Source organism: Panthera leo, chromosome B2, assembly GCF_018350215.1.
Source record: "Panthera leo isolate Ple1 chromosome B2, P.leo_Ple1_pat1.1, whole genome shotgun sequence".
Lineage (NCBI taxonomy): Eukaryota > Metazoa > Chordata > Mammalia > Carnivora > Felidae > Panthera > Panthera leo.
This window is the reverse complement of record NC_056683.1, coordinates 39,799,776-39,819,318: the sequence shown is the minus strand read 5'-3', so window position 1 is coordinate 39,819,318 and position 19,543 is coordinate 39,799,776. Positions and strand designations below refer to the sequence as shown.

The following is a 19,543-nucleotide window of genomic DNA, read 5'->3' as shown; positions in this document are numbered from 1 at the left end:
ATTCCACTCTTCCCACTCAAAAGTATATTGCAGTAGTTTAGGGGCACCTGGGTGGCTCAGTTGGTTAAGCGTCCGACTTGAGCTCAGGTCACGATCTCACGGTTTGTGAGTTCGAGTCCCACGTCGGGCTCTGTGCTGACAGCTCGGAGCCTGGAAGCTGCTTCAGATTCTGTCTCCCTGTCTCTCTACCCCTCCCCCACTTGTGCTCTGTCTCTCTCTCTCTCTCTTCAAAAATGAATAAATATTGAAAAAAAAGGATATTGCAGCAGTTTAAATGCTATAAGTAGAATCTACATGGAAAATATTTGAACATTTGGAGTCTTATTAATAGTTTTCAGAATTAAGCCAACTTATAATTTCCCAGTTTTCAAGATCATCATCATAATTATTGAGGTCATTACTCCTCAGATTAATAGCTGTTTTACTGAGTTTTTTTTTTAATTTTTTTAATGTTTATTTATTTCTGAGACAGAGAGACCGAGCATGAGTGGGGGAGGGGCAGAGAGAGAGGCAGACACAGAATCCGAAGCAGGCTCCAGGCTCTGAGCTGTCAGCACAGAGCCCGACGCAGGGCTCGAACTCACAAACTGTGAGATCATGACCTGAGCTGAAGTCGGTCACTCAGCCGACTGAGCCACCCAGGCGCCCCAAGTTTCATTGAGTTTTTAAACCTAAACTCCATGTAGTCATATATCATAGGTACTGATCCTTTTTATTTTGAATTTATAAATAAAATTCAAGAAATTGCTTTTTTTTCTCTTGCTGTATATTAGCCCAGCCTTATGTATTATTTCCCCCATAGGTAATAGAGAAGAGGAAACCTAATCAATGGCTGTGGAATAATATGGAAGAAGATGGAAAAAACTTGTTTAATGGGTAAGAAAAAAACTGTAATAGTATTATGTATGGCCAATCTGTAGTAAGTGGTCAAGGTTGGTATACCATTAGGGTGAGTGATCAGTCCCTATATTTGTCTTAACCCCATTCTGAACTTTTACCATCTCTTTCCTTCTTACTGTTGTGAATTTTTCAGTACTATGAGCTGACTTAAGCTATGAGGGGACATAACCATATTTGAAGACAAAAGTAGGACCTATAGATCAGCAACCATACTAAAAAACAAGTCTAGGGTGGGTCTTGAAGCTTACTGGTGGCTAGATAGAGACCACATACGTCACGACCTATCAAGGGTATTAACCACCCCTTCTCATTTTCCAAATACTGCCAGCCACTATGATGTTAGGCTCACTGTGGCCATCCTGTTCATTTAGGCACGTGCACGTTATGTCAGTAGAATTCCACGGAAAGCCCAATAAAATGTGTGGCTAATTTATGAGAGATAAATTTTTTTAATCATACAAGTCCATACATTCTTATTGTCAATAATTCAAATGTCATAGATAACCAAAATCCTCTTCCTAAACCTTAGCCCCCCACCCCCACCCCCCAGGGTATATGAGTGTATGATATGTATATGTGCAACCTTCTATTTTGCCTAATGATTGAAAACTTGGGTTTAGAAGCCAAACTGATTTTGACTAGCTATCATTAATTTGACATTTGGGCAACTTAATTTTTCTGTGCCTCAATTCATTGGGTGTAAGTGGGGACAGTAAAATTCCTGTTTAATCGTGATGTTGAGGATTAATTAGATGATACATCTAAAACACTTGGAATAATGCCTGGAACATAGTAAATGTTCAGTAAAAGCGTTAGCTATAATTTTCCTCTGTATCTCAGTTAGCCTTTTTATGTACCAGCCTTCCACAGATGAATCTTTTTCTGATACACTGCAGGAGTTAAGCCATCTTATGGTAAGGTTAACCATGGTGGCATGGATTTTTAAAATTTTTCATGAAAGTGTTCTTTTTGGTTTCAAGCTTCAGTTCCCTCCAAGTATGCTGCTAGACTGTATGTGAGAATAGAATTAGACACCTTCGGCTCTTATTGCATATCTCATGGTGTACATGATGCTTACAGGGACACATGCATAAAACTACCTTCTGGCTGTGATAGTTTTATCTTGCCCACAGAAGTATCTGTTTTAAAGCAGAATGCATGATTCTCTTGTTTCTAGATAGGTATGTCAAATTTTCTGTTGAGACTCTTCCAGTCTATTTTGAGGGACAAGTCTTTTTGAGGTTTTTTTCTTGTTTCACAGAATTATAATAATTATGAAAATGTCTTTGATATCTTTTCCATGGCTTGTCAGCACTTTCTTAGGTAGTGCAGACAATTACCTATTTTTAAGAAGGAAGGACACTAAGATAGTCATCTCTCCTTAATATTTTCCTCCTGTATTGTTCTGGGGCTCTATTAGATTGTTATGGACTGTTCTGTCTGCTCTATTTCAGAAGACTAATATATAAAAACAGAGTTACCATTTACTAAGTACTTTTTTCCATGTTAGGCACTGTTTTAAGTGTTTACCTATTTCTTCATTATCTCATTTAACCCCATCAGGTACTTATGAGGCAGATGCTGCTGTTATCTTTATTTTAAAAGTTGAAGGAACTGAGGCACAGATTAAGTAACTTGTCCAAAGTCACATTGCCAGTGGCATCTTTAGGATTCAAACCTAGATCGTCTGTTCCAGAGCTTGCAACTGCTGGTCTACTTTATAAACTCTATGAGTTTAGGTTTGTTTGTAGTTTAGGTTTGTTAAGGTGGGTATAAATTTAAGTGAGACAACAGAGCCAAATATTTCCTGAAAAAGTCACCGTAGCTAATCTGTTTTTGCATGACTGTGGGAAGGAAAATTTGAAATCATGTATCTTCTTAAGTATGGGGAAAAGGATGGTGTGAGAAGATAATCTGTAAATAATTATTTGTCTTGGACCATACTTAAATGAATACAGCTGTTTTGCTTTTTTCTGAATCGTATGTAGTAGATAGAAAATCACTTGCACCTGGCTAAGGACCGATATGTACATGTTTAAAAGGGATTAGAGTGAGTTGCTTTTGTAGATTGCCATTTAGCTGCTATTTGTAGAAACGGGCACTCAGAAAGATTGAACCATACAGCATTTTGGAGCTGATTAGTGATTGGAAATTGTTCTTTTGTTCTGTTAAATAATATTTGAATGACACCAGAAAGTTGTGCAAGAAAAGGCAAGGCAGGAGAAAGGTGATTTATGTGTCTTATAATTAGAATGTCACTTAGAAGTGATGGTCTAAACAGTAAATATACATTAACAATCAATATTTGTATAAGAACTGTAAGGAGTTAGAGTATGTGGGTTTTCTGAGGTCTGTCTTGTCAGGGAGAAACATTGGCTTTTCCTCACATAGCAGTTCATTTCCTGTTGAAATATGGTAAAGTACAAAGGGTAAGCAACATTTACGATAATAACAACACTGATAAAATGTTTTGGCTTTCTTGTAAAGTGTGGTCATATGTAGTCAGTGATGTTTTCCTGTCTCCTTTTTTTTTTTTTTTTATGTTTGTTTTATTTATTTTGAGAGAGAGAGCGCACACACAAGCAGGGGAGGGGCAGAGAGAGAGAGAGAGGGAGAGAGAGAATCCTAAGCAGGCTCTGCACTGTCAGCTCAGAGCCCAGTGTGGGGCTCAGTCTCATGAACCGTGACATCATGACCTGAATGGAAACCAAGAGTTGGCTGCTTTAACGGACTGAGCCACCCAGGTGTCCCATCCTCTTTATCTTTTTTAACTCCATTTCCTGTTTGAATCCCTTCCACATGTTGATCACTTATGGCTGTTAGTATACATACCTTTTACAACAGTGTCTTTAAGAGTCGTTTAGGGGTCCCTGAGACTCTTTCAGGAGTCAAAACTATGTTCATGACAGTACTAAAACATTATTTGCTTGCAAGTATGTAGTGGAGTTTTCCAAAGGCTACGTGATGAATAACCAACTGAATACAGAAACAGATAGGAGCATATAGCTGTCTTCCTTAATCCAGGAAAGACTTGTGGAATGTAAAATAAGGCTACTCTTCTCTACATTTGCAGTGAGAAGGACTAAGGTTTATTTCTATGTTAGAACATAAAAATGAGCCCAGTGTGAACCAGAAAGTCATGGTGCCCTGGCTAGTGATTGAATGGATTATGGGTGGTCACAGGTGGTGCCCACCACACAACATTTCCCTATACATTCTAGTGACATCCTGATAGACTGAGGCTGTGCCCCTGGTCTAGAGAAATGAAACTTCTGCTCCTTTTTCATAATTGTGCTAGAGGGTATATTCCAGATTATAGTCTGGAGAAATCTGGAGAAAGGAGGGCTTGATTTGAAGTGGGAATACTGTCCAACCTTGCCAATGACCCCTCTGATATGTGCCACAATTGGAATGTGGGAGCAACCAAAAGGACCTTTCAGGACAGCCTTTTATTTGACAATATTAACTGAGCATCTACTATGTTCCAGTCATGTTCTAGGGGCCGGAAATAAGTCAGTGCACAAAATAAAAACAAAAATGCCTCTACCCTCATGGAGCTTCCATTCCAGCCTTGGAGTCCTTTGGTCTAGGCACAGCCCCCTCTTCAGGGGAGTCTCAGAGTTGGTGATGGCTGCTGTGGGTCTTGAACAATGACTGTTGTTTCTCAGTGACTGACTGCTAAGGATAGAGTGGAAACTGCTTGACATGTTGTGATTTTATTTTTTATTATAAAAAAAAAAACAGGTACCAAGTGGTTTGGGATTTTTCAAATCATACATGGAGCAATAAAGGTAGCCTATCTCATCACCCCTGTTGTGGCTGTTTTAATCTTGTTTTGTTTTCAAGTTGGCGCCGCTTTTGTCAAGAAATTTAACTTAAAAAAATTCAATACCAACCGATGTTAAATTTATTCTAATTGTTTTTCATTATTTGAAGAAAAATGTTCATACATCCGTGAGATTTTCCTTGCCTGGTGAGTTGCTCCCAGGACCCTGTAATTTGTTTAATAGACTTTTATACAGAAAGAGATTACTTGGCTCATTAGATTGAGTCACTTAATAATGACTTGAAGGTTAACTAATGCGGCCATCAGACTCTGCTCACTGGCTGGATGTCTATCATATCACTCACTGACTTCAGTCATTTCTAAATGCAGACAACTAGGAATACCATTCGAATATTAATGGAAAAAGAAACTGACATTCAAAATATGAATGACCAAAAATTGCCTCTAAAGATTATTTTAATTTTAGGATACACTTGAATAGAAGCTCTTTTTTTTTTTTTTTTTCTTCCAATTGGGTGGCATTGTGACCTTAATCAGAATGCACCAAATGGCTGTTGTCTATTTAGCATTGCTACCTGCCAGGTGCCCATTTCTAGCCATGCCTGGTATACTAAAGACCAGAATGTCTAGGGTTCACATAAAATCCCAGTCTTCTGCCAGAGTGGGAAAGACATAGCCACTTGGCTGCTTAGGGCAGAGATGGGGGAAACTGTAAGGGATCATTTCAAAGATGCCCAACCAACCTCTTTTTTTGTTCTTTTAAATCCCTTAAATCCCACACCTTACCTCTACCTTCAGAGATACATGGAGTCTCTAATTCCTGGGCCTTCCCAGGTTCTGAAGTTCTGACCCACTTGCTTGTTTGTTCACCCTGATGTGGGCAGCATTTAAATTTTAGCATGCCCTTGTCTGTTACAACTTTCCATTCCTCTGTTTACTTTCCAGATTCCGAAGTTGTGATATCTTTCATGTACTGTTCTGTCATTTGCCACTCTTTGTGTCCCTATGAATTTATGCCATTTATTGCCCTTTACTGGGATTTTGATGGGATTTTGAGAGGAAAGGAGATAAACATGTATTCATTCTTCCATGCTTTACTGGAAGCCCAAGTTGTAACATATATTATCAAGTACATGCAACATCCCAGGAGTTGTGTTAGACACTTGGTCTTTTCTCTCATTTAAAAATCCATTCAAATGTTATTGAGGTTAGAATATTCATTCACATTAGTGCTATTCACCTGGTATTTTTTGAGCACCTCCTATATGCTAGGCACTGTCACATAAATTATTTCATTCAATCATCGACATCCACTCTGAGGCATATAGATATCATACCTCATTTTAATGAATATGAAAACAAATTTAAAGTTACAGGCCTAGTAAAAGGTAATGCCATGTTTGAGATGGGTTTTTTAAAATAAATATGCTTTCTGTGTATCAACTATCTATTGGATATTAGATAGATAATTATTGTGGGTTTTGTTTGTTTTTTATGTGAGCTCTATGCCCAATGTGGTGTGGGGCTTGAACTCATGACTCCAAAATCAAGAGTTGCATGTTCTACCGATTGAGCCAGCCAAGCACCCCAACCGTTGTGGATTTTTTAAGCAAGGGAATATAGTATAGGGTAAAAATGCTGTTTTTGTTTAATACAGTGATAATAGTTAAGAGATATGGTAGATCTAAAAAGATGGGCATCAAGGTCAACTAGCACTTGAAGTAGTAATAACACAGGCCTGCAGTGTTAAGAGCCTAGACTGAGGGGGAGAGAGTAGCAGTAGCAATGAGGAAGGTAATTAGGTTTAAGAACCTTGGGGGTGTGGGGTGCATTTGATTCCATCCTCTTAAATGAGCTACTGTAACAAAGAACTTAGCCCTCAGTCTTATACTCTCATTTCTGAATACAAATTAGTAGGCGTTGGTAACCTGACTTGACTGTGACATGAATGAGGTGTTAAAGAGAATGTCAGGTTTTCAAGTCAGGTGAATAGGAGTACCATATCTAGGCCTGAGGTCTGGTGGGAAGAAGTGCAAGTGGAAATTAGTAAATTTGAACAATAATTACCTGTGAATGTCATGGTTTCTTGGAGATATGAATATCTGATACGTCTTCTGTATTCCTTTCTTTGTTTTTTGACATTTATCTGAATGCCTTGTAATCATATCATATACTATTACAGAAAGTTGACTTCACTCAGTCACATGATTTCTTGGTAGGTAATATATATTCATGTTTTAAGCTAATCTTTAGTATTTTTAAATTTGTAATTTGAGGGCCTTTTTTTTTTTTCCTTTTTGGAAGCATGTACTCTGATTTTATTAACACACAAAGTGTTTTTACAAGTCAGTTCTAAAGAATGAAGAACCCAATGTAAAAGACAGGAATGGACAATTCACATAAAGAGAAGAAAGATCAATAGTCACCATAATTAAAGGCACACAAACAAAATACACACACACACACACACACACACACACATATATATATATGTAATTTTTCAAATGTGAGATTGAAAATTATTTAAAGATGTGTCAATCCTCAGTACTAGGGAAACGCATTTTCAATTACTACTGATGGGAAGTGAGGGAGGGAGTATAAATCAGTGCAACCTTCTTGGAGGGCAGCTCGATGATATCTATCCAAAAATTTAAATGCATATATCCCTTGATACAGCAATTCATCTTCTGCAAATTATCTCATAGACACCCTTGCATAAGTGTCTCATGATAGATGCCAAAGAATACCCATGGTGCATTGTTTGTAACAATAAAACACTGAGGATAGCATAATTCTTCATTTGTAGAGGAATTAGTTAAATGGGATTATGCAGTCCATATCATAGAATATGATATAGACTTTAAAAAGAGTGAGGTAAAGCCAGATATATGGGAAAATGTCCAAGGTATGTTAAGTTTAAAAAAAAAAAAGATGTAGAATAAGATGTATGATAAAGTTTGATTTATGTTAAAAATTAGGTTTCTAAATGCATAAAATATTCCTGGAAATGTGCTCCAGAAGAATGCGCAGTTAACAGTAGTTACCTCTAGAGAGGCAACAGGGTTGGAAACCAGAGAGATTTACTCTTGCAGTTTTTATATTCTGTACACATATTAATTTTATTATTTTTTTTAACTTTATTTACTTTCGAGAGAGACAGAGTACAAGTGGGGGAGGGGCAGAGAGAGAGGGAAAGAGAGAATCCCGCTGTTAACATGGAGCCCGTCGCGGGACTCAGTCCCACGAAGCAGGAGATCATGACCTGAGCTGAAATCAAGAGGCTTAACCAACTGAGCCACCCAGGTACCCCTAATTTTATTTTTTTAAGTGTATAAAATTAATAAGAAAAAACAGGACTCCAGTTGTCCTTTGCTAAACATTTTTTTAAAAAACTCTACCCCCAAGATGGGGCTCGAACTCACCACCCCAAGATCAAGAGTATTACGCTCTACTGACAGAGTCAGCCAGGTGCCCCTCCTTTGCTAAACTTAAAATGAACTTTGCTTTCCAGAACTAAAAAAATTATATTATAGAAAATTTCAAACCTTATCTATACCCCTTCCCCCTTCCTTACCTTAGTCCTGGATTATTTTGAAACAAATCTTAAACATTGTATTATTTCATCTATAAATAGTTTATCATGTGCCTCTAAAAGAGAAGAATTATTTTTATAAACCTAACCACAATAATTATCATGCATGTAAATATTGACAGTAATTCCTTAATGTCACCAAATATCTATTAACCAATGTTCAAATCTCCCCAATATTTCATTTTTTAAAATAGTTTGCTCGTTTGAATCAGGATCCAAGTAAAGTTCAGACATTGCAATTAACTGAGAGTATCTGTCTCTGTCTCTTGCCTCCCCCCACTCTTTTTCCTTGAAATCGATTTGTCCTATTTGAAATCATTTGTCCTATAGAACTTTCTTCAGCCTGAATATTGGTGACTATATCCCAGTGTCAGTTAACCATTATTAGGTTGTTTATTATGTTGTCTGTAAATTAGTAGTTAAATCCAGAGACTAATTAGATTCAGGTTCTTTTTTTTTTTTTAAGTTTATGTATTTATTTTGAGAGAGAGAGAGAGAGAGAGAGAGAAAGAGTATGAGTAGGAGAGGAACAGAGAGAGAGAGAGAGAAAGAGAGAATCCCAAGCAGGTTCCACGTTGCCAGCACAGAGCCTGATGGGGTTCTCAAACTCACGAAACTGCAAGATCATGACCTGAGCCAAAACCAAGAGTCAGACCCTTACCCCACTGAGCCCCCAGGTGCCCCCAGTTTCTATTTTCGAGGAAGAAATGCTTGTGAGTGTTCGTATATATTTCCATCATGAGGTACATAATGTCTGGTTATCTTTCCTGGGTGATATTGGTAGCTTTTGATGATCATTGCTTAGGCCCACTAATTCATAAGAATCTTCCATAAATGGAACGATTAGCTAGTGTTGGAAGGCTCCCCAGAGGAAGGATAAGTAAGAGCCAGACCAAGGAAGCAGTGGGTAGCCAGAACAATGATGAAAATGTTCTAGGGGAGGGAGCAGCTTGTGCAAAGGCCTAGAGGTGAGAGCAAGCTGTTCCATAGGGGAACTAAAAATAATTTAGAACAGTGGGAGCAAAGCTGTGGTGTGAGGAAAGTGGGATGGGCTAGAGAGGTTCAGGACCAGACTATGAGAGACTTGATGGGCCATAGCAAGGAGTTTTGGGGCTTTATCCCCAAGTCAGTGAGAATGACATATTTGGGTTTTAGGCTGAATTCAGGAAAGCCTGTTGAAAAGCAGTTTCAGGGGTGCCAGCCTGGCTTAGTCTGAAGAGCTGCAACTCTTAATCTTGGGGTCATGGATCTGAGCCCCATGTTGGGATAGACATTACTTAAAAATAACATCTTGGATAAAAAGAAAAGCAGTTACAGTATTGTGGGCTAGAACTGATGGTGGTTTGAAATAGATTCGAGGCAATGGAGATGGAAGTAGTCTTGTCCATTCTTTGAGAAAATGATTACTGAGCACCTGTTTTTGGTGGGTGCTGTTCCAGGCTCTTGGGAGTCAGCAATGGCCAAAATAGTCAGAACTCCCTGCCCTCATGGAGCTTACACTCTAGTGGGAGAAAGACAATAAATACGTAAATATATACTATGCTTACATAGTGGTAATTGCCAGGGAGGAAGATAAATCAGGAAGGAGGATAAGGATAAGGGAGTGTTATGTGGGGAACAATTTTTTTTTAATGTTTGTTTGTTTATTTAGTTTGAGAGAGGGAGAGAATGAGTTGGAGGAGGGGCAGAGAGAGGGGGAGAGAGAGAATCCCAAGCAGGCTCCGCACTGTCAGTGTGGAGCCCAGTGCAGGGTCCCATCTCATGAACTGTGAGATCATGACCTGAGCCAAAATCAAGAGTCAGAGGCTTTACTGACTGGGACACCCAGGTGCCCTGGGAATAATTTTTTATATCAAGTGATGAGTGAAGGCTTCACTGAGAAGGTAACATTTGAGCACATATCTGAATGACATGAAGAAGAAAGCCATGTGGACTTACCTGAGGGAAGAGCATTTGAAGCAGCAGAAACAGAATTGCATGAGTCTTGGAATCGGAGAGTATCTGGTATGTTGGAGGAACAGCCAGTGGCTGGAGAGGAATATGTGAGCAGGAGAATAATGGGAGCTGGGCCAGAGAGATAGCCTTACTGGTCATTGTGAAATTGTGATGGAGGGAAATAGAATCAAGATTCAAATGGAAGAATCAGTAAAATTTGGGGATCGACTGGGTATGGGTAGTGGTAAGGAGGAAAGAGATAGGGAACACAGTAATCTCGTAACATGAATATTTTGACTTCATTTAAGAGAATAAAGCAGCTGGAGCAGATAAGCTTAGATACCTATTATCATGCAAATCTCTTTTTTATTACAACATTGGGAAAGAGGTAATATTGATTATACCCATTATGAAGGGAAAAAGTCTCTCATCATAGAATGGATTTTCCTTTGGTTTTGGTAGTTCTCTAATTAGGGACAGACTTGACTGTTCAGCAGCCAGGAGAATGCCTGAATAATGGGGTAGCAGTGTTAGGCTAGCTATGGATGGAGCCCTTAGGGTACTGAAAACTGCCCCCCGACACATTACCACATCCTAGATACATAGACACACACATCCCATTTGCGTTTTGTTCTTGCAATCGTTAACATATCTGCCAAATTCCTAGTTGACATTAACCTAGTTCAATAGTATTGCAACTGCTTCTACTGAGAGAAGAGTCATTATGATTCTGTGTCTGTTCTAAACATGGTTTTAGGAGGTGCATCCATTCCTTGAATCCTCATTTACTGATGATCTGCATAACTCTGTGTGATGCCTGAGTTACAAAGAGGACAATGACATGGTCATTGTGCCAGGTCTCGAGGACTTCAAAATCTAATAAGGTGGACAAAGGAAATCAGGGACCACAGGGAGGCATGCCATAATATTGGGTGTGAGGAAGGTATGATGGGGAGACCAGGGAAGGATTCCTTAAGCTTTGGGCTGAGTGAGGCAGATTTCAAAAAGAAGAGGAGAACTTCTGGATCCATGGAGTTCTCATTTGCTGCCTAATCTGTTTGTAACACTCCTACTTCTGTCCTTTCCAAGTCCCTCAGACCCATCTTCCTAAGGAAAGTTGTGTTTACAGGTCCCTGAGTGACCTTCCTTGTTCTTTCTCAGTATTCTGTAGACTGTAATAGTCAGAAGGAAACAACTACAGGGTCAGTTAACAGAAGGCAAGTAGTATACACAGGTTCACATGTAGTTTATTTTATATCAATTCATAATTAAAATTAATAATACTATCGTACAAATAGAACTATATGGAAGTAGCGTTAAAAATAAAGTGGCTTCTATCCTGTAGAATAGCATTTCTCAAACTTACGGCATTTGTATACCACTGTTATGATTTTTGTCACATACGGGTAAAATTTGTAGAGTTACTTAATATTTTTCTGTAAGCCAAATTACTTTTTTTTTCTAATTAAAAGCCTACTCACCTTAAAAATATTCATGGAGTTATGGGTTTTCTCTTCTTTTATCAAGCACATTAAAATAATATGTGACTACTTATTAGAAAATATTTGCCCCTGGAGAGTGCCATTTCTTTCTTTCTTTCTTTCTTTCTTTCTTTCTTTCTTTCTTTCTTTCTTTCTTTCTTTTCTTTTCTTTTCTTTTCTTTTATTTATTTATTTATTTTGAGAGAGAGCGCTAGTGGGAGGGAGGGTGGCAGAGAGAGAGGGAGAATCCCAAGCAGCCTCTGTGAAGTCAGCGCAGAGCCCAATGCTGGGCTCAAACCCACTAACTGTGAGATCATGACCTGAGCTGAAATCAAGAGTTGGACGCTTAATTGACTGAGCCACCCAGGTGCCATGAGAGCTCCATTTCTAGATAAGACAGAGCGTAAGCACACTCTCCAGTCTCTCCCACCGTACGCAGCTAAAAATCTTGGTAGAACACATGGAATAACAATTCAAGGACTCTGAAAAGTCAGTAGTAGCAGGTAGATTAGAAAAGACCAGGATTTGAAGTACCACCATCCAGGTGGGAGTTTCCCTTTTTTAAAATTTCTAGTGTTCCTTGGCCTGGATTCCATGCAGCCCAAACCTGGAAGTGGGCACCTGGCAATAACAGAGAGAGCTCCAGGATAAACCCTCTGGTTCTGACTTGAGTGGAAAAGGAGACTCCGTGCACTCGGAGAGAGTGGTAGAAACTGCCCCCTTTAAAAAATTTCTCTGCATTCTCTCATGCCCCAACCCCCAGGCAATCTTGTGTTGGTGCTGGCAGTGACATCAGTGGGGGCTTACAGATGCCTAAAGCTCTAAAGGAGGGGAAACTTTCTCTCTGTTGGAGAAGCTGTAGTCCTAAAAAGGTGGGGTGAACACCCATTACTTTTTTTCTTTCTCTCTCTTCCTGCTGCCTAGCTCCCAAATTATGTGGGAGAATGAGATAACAATAGCCTCAGGCTTCTGGCTGGAAGACAGGAAAGGGGAGCTCCAAGGAACTGAAAAGTACCCAGGACACAATGGAGAGGGAGGAGCTCAGGAAAGCAACCCCACAAGGTTGTTTGTGAACTCCTGGGCTCACCCCCAAACGGCACATGCGTGGATCTGTTCCCAAACAGCACACCAAAAACTTCTGAGTATTGAACTCTGAGATGAATCACTGTTCAGGCCCTAGACTGGCCACTGGGTTGTGCTCATGCCAGACATATCTGAATAGCTTTGCAAAGGCTTCAAATGTGGAACTGACATTTAAATCACACCCACAGCAGGTTGGTTGGAACTTGGGACCTGAATGCAAGCAGGTCGATTGCCTACTAAAATAAAAATATCAACATTTTCCATAGGATTTTAATAAGGTGCAGAGTCTCATAATATTAAAAATGTCCAGGGTAGAATATAAAATTATTTAGCATACAAAAAAAACCAGGAAAATCTCAGCCAATGTGAGACAACCAATAGATGCCTACACTGAGATAATACCTCTTCTCTATGTGTGGACCATGCCTTTCATTCAATTTCATCGGCAAGCCCAGGCCACAGGCCCACTGTTGGACTAGTGACCATTGCCAGGGAGTAATGGTCCCTGAGAATTGGCTGAGACTTCTCAGGGCCCACCTCTGGAGCTAGTGCTGAAGTCATCTACTCCTGATGCACATGGCCCTATGGAGGAAGCATGGCTACTCAAAGTTAAGAAACAAAAACCAAAAACTCCTGCTTCCAGACTTCATAAAAACTTATCTAAGTCAGGTTCTCCGATTTTAAGAGACTTTTCTATAGTGAGGTACAAAGAGGACTGAAAAGAGATAACCTGTCAGGTGGCTCAATACAAATTTTATTAAGCCCTTTGTGTGTGTTCCCTTTGTATACGATTCTATTTTTATTTTTTAGGCAGATGGGTAAATATGCTTCAAGGCCAACTGTTATTTTAGCACTGAGATAAATAACCAGTTGAAGAATGCAGATGTAGGGAGCCACACACGTTAGCCTTTGTAGCTGAAGATGACAGCCGCTGACCAGTAATTGCTATCTCCCAGCGGGTCCCCACCAGCTGCCTGTACTGGTCCGGGATCTATAGCTGCAGACTCCATGTACTGAGTTTGGCACAATTTGCACCTGCTCTCCTCTCTTCAGAAAGAACCATTCCAGGTGCTCATCCGTGCTCCCTAGGTTTATCTGTCACTGTGATTTCTGTGAGTTCCCAGTGGTGCTATATCATTTGAAGTTCTGCTTTATGTGTCTTCAAAGTGTTTCTTTTTCCTATTCTGCTAGAATTATCTCTGTTCAGCTCATCACACATCAGCTACTTAGGAATGCAGAGCAGAGAATTTTAGAAAGCATGCTTGAGAGAAAGCCTGCTGAAAGTGGCAGAGCTTATTAATATTACAAGTTTTTAAAAAAAATTTTTAGTTTATTTATTTATTTTGAGAGAGAGAGTGCGCACAGGGGAGGGGCAGAGAGAGAGGGAAAGAGAGGATCCCAAGCAGGCTCCCCACTGTCAGCAAGGAGCCCGATTCAGGGCTTGAATCCACAAACCATGAGATCATGATCTGAGCCGAAATCAAGAGTCGGACGCTCAACTGACTGAGTCACCCAGGTGCCTCTTTTAAAATTTTTTTTAAGTTTATTTATTTATTTTGAGAGAGAGAGAGAGACAGAGTACAGGAGGGGCAGAGAGAGAGAGAGGAAGAGAGAGAATCTCAAGGAAGCTCCACACCATCAGTGCAGAGTCTGATGTGGGTTTCGAACAAACCATGAGATCATACCCTGAACTGAAACCAAGAGTTGGACACTTAACCTACTGAGCCACCCAGGCGCCCCAATATTACAAGTTCTTAAAGCCGTAAGTGTGTCAGGCTTCAATTTGCGCAGGGATAAAGGGGTCAGAATGAAGGTAGTTTTAAATTGTAAACAAACTTACAGCGATCAAATGGCAGGATCAGATTTTGAGGGACTAACTAGTTCTATTTTGCTTGAAAAGCTGAGTAATAAGAACCCAGAGTAATAATTTGCCCCGAAGTAACCTCTACATTAACTTAATAACATTTGACCAATGGGAAAGGGGAGTTTATGGGAGCCAGGTGGCAAGATCTGAGCAGAGAGCAAGCTAGTCACAGTCCTCCCTTTGTTGGCAGTGTCAGCTTCTGATCTGGAGCAAGTCACAGGATTACTCTGTATGTTGACACTCATTTCTAGAGTCTAACTATATGCCCAGCATTGCTGTAACGCATTTTACATGTGCTAACTCGTTTAATCCTTACAACAACACTATGAAGTAGAAACTGTTATTGTTCTCATATTATGGATAAGGAAATTGAGGCCCAAAGAGATGATTTGCCCAAGGCCATATACAACAAGTAAGGACAGAGCTAGAATTCCAAGCCAGGCAGTATGGCTTGACCTTTTAACCACTATGCTATATTGCCTCTCATGATACGTTAAAAATACCTACCGTAACTATTTTACGGAGTTGTAGGAAGCCGAAATTATAATAAAAGCACTTTAGTGAGGAAATAATGCTCTCCAAAAGAAAACTATAGCATAAGAACCCAACACCGGTGCTGGCAATTACTATGAGAAGCCCTTCTCTAGCGAATTGTGACACGGAGAATCAGAATCATAAGGTTAAAAGGCTCTTCAAGGCTATGTTCTAAGAAGGCTTTATCTGCTAAAGTAACCACTGTTTTAGTAGTTCTCAGATTTTTAAAATTTCACAGATCTATAAAATACACACTTGCACACACACGCACCCCAACCCAAACTACCATCTGCTATCATCACCATGACAGAAAGGGCAGTTCATACCAGGAACATTGGTGAGATAGAATCTAATAAAGAACAGTGTTCCATGAACAAAACAAATAGGAATTTTACCCTGCTCAGTGAGATTATTAGTCTGAAGATTAGTGGTTAGGGAATTCATTTGTCTGGACTGGTAGGTATAGATCCTGTTGGGTTAAGAAGTTATCTTGGGGTAGAGTGACCTCCCAAATGATGGCATCAATCATATCAATTGGAAGCATGTTCAGGTAAATACTAGTTGAACTGCAGTTTACCTTGCTTCTTAGTAAAGTGTTTAGTGTTTGCCTTGGCAACCTTACCAAGATGCCCTTACCTATCTAGGTTCCATGTGTTTATTTCTTATCTTCCGCATGAGATTGTGAACTCTGAAGTGTTGAGTCTTGTTTGTGTTGAACAAACATTTTAGTGCTTTTTTTTTTTTGATGAGGTAAAAAAATTATATGAAATTTACCATCTTAACTACTTTTAAGTGTACAATTGGTTAGTGTTAACTATATTTACTAGTTAAACAGATCTCCAGAACTTTTTCATCTTGCATTTCTCAAACACTGTACCCATTAAAGGACAACTCCCCTTTCCCCCCTCTCCCCAGCCCCTGCTAATCACCATTGTATTTTCTGTTTCTATAAGTTTGACTAGTTTAGTTTAGGTATTTCATATAAATGGAACCATACAGTATTTGTCTTTTTTGTGGCTGGCTTATCTCATTTAGCCATAGTCCTTCCTCAAGGTTCATCCATATTGTACCATGTGTCAGAATACTTTCCTTTTTTTTTTTTTTTTTTAAGAGGGTGAGGGAGAGAGCATGCGGAGGCAAATGGAAGAGGGGCAGAGGGAATGGGAGAGAGGAGGGAGAGAATCTCAAGCAGGCTCCATACCCAGCGCCAAGCCAAACACGAGTCTTGATGTCATGACCATGAGATCATGACCCTTGCCGAAATCAGGAGTCAGACACTCAACCGACTGAGCAACCCAGATGCCCCCAGAATACCTGCCTTTTTAAGCCTAATATTCTATTGAATGAAGATACCACAGTTTATCTATACATCTGTCAGTGGACATTCCTCTGATTAGTGATGTTGAGCATCTTTTCATATATTGTTGGTCACTTGTATATGTCATTTTTGGAGAAATGTTTATTCAAGTACTTTGCCCATTTTTTAATTATTTTATTTTAATTTTTTTGTTGTTGAGTTGTAGGAGTTCTTCTTTTTTTTAATTTTTTAGCATTTATTTATTATTGACAGACAGAGAGATGAGCATGGGAGGGGCAGGGAGAGAGGGAGACAGAATCCAAAGCAGGCTTCAGGCTCTGAGCTATCAGCATAGAACCTGACACAGGGCTCGAACTCACAAACCACAAGATCATGACCCGAGCCAAATTGGACACTCAACCGACTGAGCCACCGAGGCGCCCGAGTTGTAGGACTTCTTTATATAATTTTATATAAAGTTATAAGACATGTGATTTGCAAGTATTTTTTTCCATTCTATAGGTTACTTTTTTACTCTGTTGATTGAGTCCTTTGACGCACAAAAGTTTTAAAGTTTGATGTAGTCCTCTTTGTCTATTCTTGCATTTGTTGCCTGTGCTTTTGGTGTCATATCCAAGAAATACTCGCCAAGTCCAATGCCGTGAATCTTCCCTGATGTTTTCTTTTAGGAGTTGTATAGTTTTAGGTCTTACATTGAGGTCTTTAATCCACTTTGAGTTAACTTTTTTCTGTGGTGTAAAGTAAGAGTCCAGCTTCATTCCTTTGCATATGGGTGTCCAGTTTTCCCAACATCATTTGTTGAAGAGAGTGTCCTTTGCCCATTGAGTGGTCTTGGCAACCTTGTCAAAGATCATTTGATCAGGGGTGCCTGGGTGGCTTAGTCGGTTAAGTATCTGGTTTTGGCTTAGGTCATAGTCTCATGGCTTGGGAGTTCGAGCTCCACATCGGGCTGTGTGCTCACATCACAGAGCCCTGTTCAGATCCTTTGTCCCCCTCTCTCTCTGCCCCTCCCTGGCTCGCATGTGCACGCTCTCTCTCTCTCTCTCTTTCTCTCTCTTTCTCTCTCAAAAATAAACAAACTTGCGGGGCGCTTGGGTTGTTCAGTTGGTTAAGTGTCTGACTTCGGCTCAGGTCATGATCTCGCGGTTCGCGTCCTGTATCGGGCTCTGTGCTGACAGCTCAGATCCTGGAACCTGCTTCAGATTCTGTGTCTCCCTCTCTCTCTGTTCCTCCCCCACTTGCTGTCTCTGTCTCTGTCTCTGTCTCTCTCTCTCTCTCTCTCTCCCTCAAAAATAAACATTAAAAAAATAAACTTAAGAAACAAAGATCATTTAACTTTATAAACGGGTTTATTTTTAGACTCTTTGTCCTATTCTGTTGGTCTATTTGTCTTTATGCTGTTTGATTACTGCAGCTATGTAATAGGTTTGAAATCAGAAAATATGAATCCTCCAACTTTCTTCTTTTTCAAACTTGTTTTGGCTTTTTGGAGTGCCTTGAGATTCCGTATGAAGTTTAGGATGATATTTCGGCCAAAAATGCCACTGACCTTTTGATAAGGATTTTATTAAATCTGTAGATCATTTTGGGTAGTGTGGACATCTTACACTGTTGTTTTAATACTGTTTTCTGGGGCACCTGGGTGGCTCAATTGGTTAAACAGCTGACTCTTGATTTTGGCTTAGGTCATGATCTCACAGTCCTTGGGATTCTCTCTCTCCTCCTCCTTCTGCTCCTCCCCCGCTCTTGCTCTCTTTGTCTCTCTCTCTAAATAAATAAATAAACTTTTTAAAAAAAACAATATTTTCTAATGAACATGGGATATCTTTTTGTTTGTGTCCTCTTTAATTTCTTTCAGAATGTTTTGTAATTTTCAGTATACATGTCTTTTACTTCATTGGTAAGGGTTATTTCTAAGTATTCTTTTTTATGCTCTTGTAATGGAGTTGTTTTGTTAATTTACTTTCAGATTGCTCATTGTTAGTGTATGGAAACACAGTTGAGTTTGTGTGTTGATTTTGTATCCTACAACTTTTCTGAATTTGTTTCTTCTCTGTGTGTGTGTGTGTGTTTGTGTGTGTGTGTGTGTGTGTGTGTGTGTGTGTGTGTGTGTATAACCTTTAGGCTTTTCTACATATAAGATCATGTCATTTGTGAACACAGGCAATTTTGCTTCTTCTTTTCTCCTTTGTGGATGCCCTTTTTTCTCTAATTGCTCTGCCTCAGACTTCCAGTACCATGTTAAACAGAATTGGTAAACACAGGCATTCTTGTTCTTCCTCTTAGAGGAAAAGCTTTCAGGTTTTTACCATGGATTATGTTAGCCATGGACTTTTTGTAAGTGGTCTTTTTTTTTTAAGTGTATTTATTTTGAGAGAGAGAGAGAGAGAGAGAAAGAATTCCAAGCAGGCTCTCCATTGTCAGCAGAGATCTCACAAATGGTGAGATCATGACCTGACCCAGTATTAAAGAGTTGGACATTTAGCCAACTGAGCCACCCAGCCACACTGATAAATGCTCTTTATTACGTTGAGAGCATTTCCTTCTGTTTCTAGATTGTTGAGTGTTTTTAATCATGAAAGGATTTTGAATCATGTCAAATGTTTTTTCTGCATCAGTTGAGATCATGTAGTTTTTGTTCTTCATTCTGTTAATGTAATGTATTACATTGATTGATTTTCATGTTGAACCATCCTTGCATTCCAGGATAATTCATACTTGGTCGTGGTGTATAGTCCTTTTAAAGTGCTGTTGAATTTGGTTTGCTAGTATTACATCAGTATTCATCAGGAATATGGGTGTGTAGTTTTCTTGGCTTTGGCTTTGGTATCAAGGTAATACTGGCTTCATAGAATGGATTCATAGGAGTTTTAGGAGGATTGATGTTAATTCTTTTTTTTTTTTTAAGCTTATTTATTATTGAGAGACAGACACAGAGCGTGAGCAGGGGAGGGGTAGAGAGAGGGGGAAGCACAGAATCTGAAGTAGGCTCCAGGCTCTGCTGTCAGCACAGAGCCCGATATGGGGCTCAAACTCACAAACCATGAGA

The 19,543-nt window shown here is 39.5% G+C and overlaps 1 protein-coding gene across 9 annotated transcripts in view; it reads left to right on the top strand.

Annotated features, from left to right (window-relative positions):
• Positions 1-19,543, top strand: part of USP49 (ubiquitin specific peptidase 49) — an 89,723-nt gene that overhangs the window by 34,286 nt on the left and 35,894 nt on the right. For 8 of the 9 annotated variants that reach the window (XM_042938735.1, XM_042938734.1, XM_042938732.1 and 5 more), the window contains one exon: positions 803-876. The gene's annotated coding sequence lies outside the window, so the exon portion shown is untranslated. Of the gene's footprint in view, positions 1-802; positions 877-15,377; positions 15,727-19,543 lie in introns of those variants that run through there. The other variant, XM_042938737.1, reaches the window with a different exon arrangement.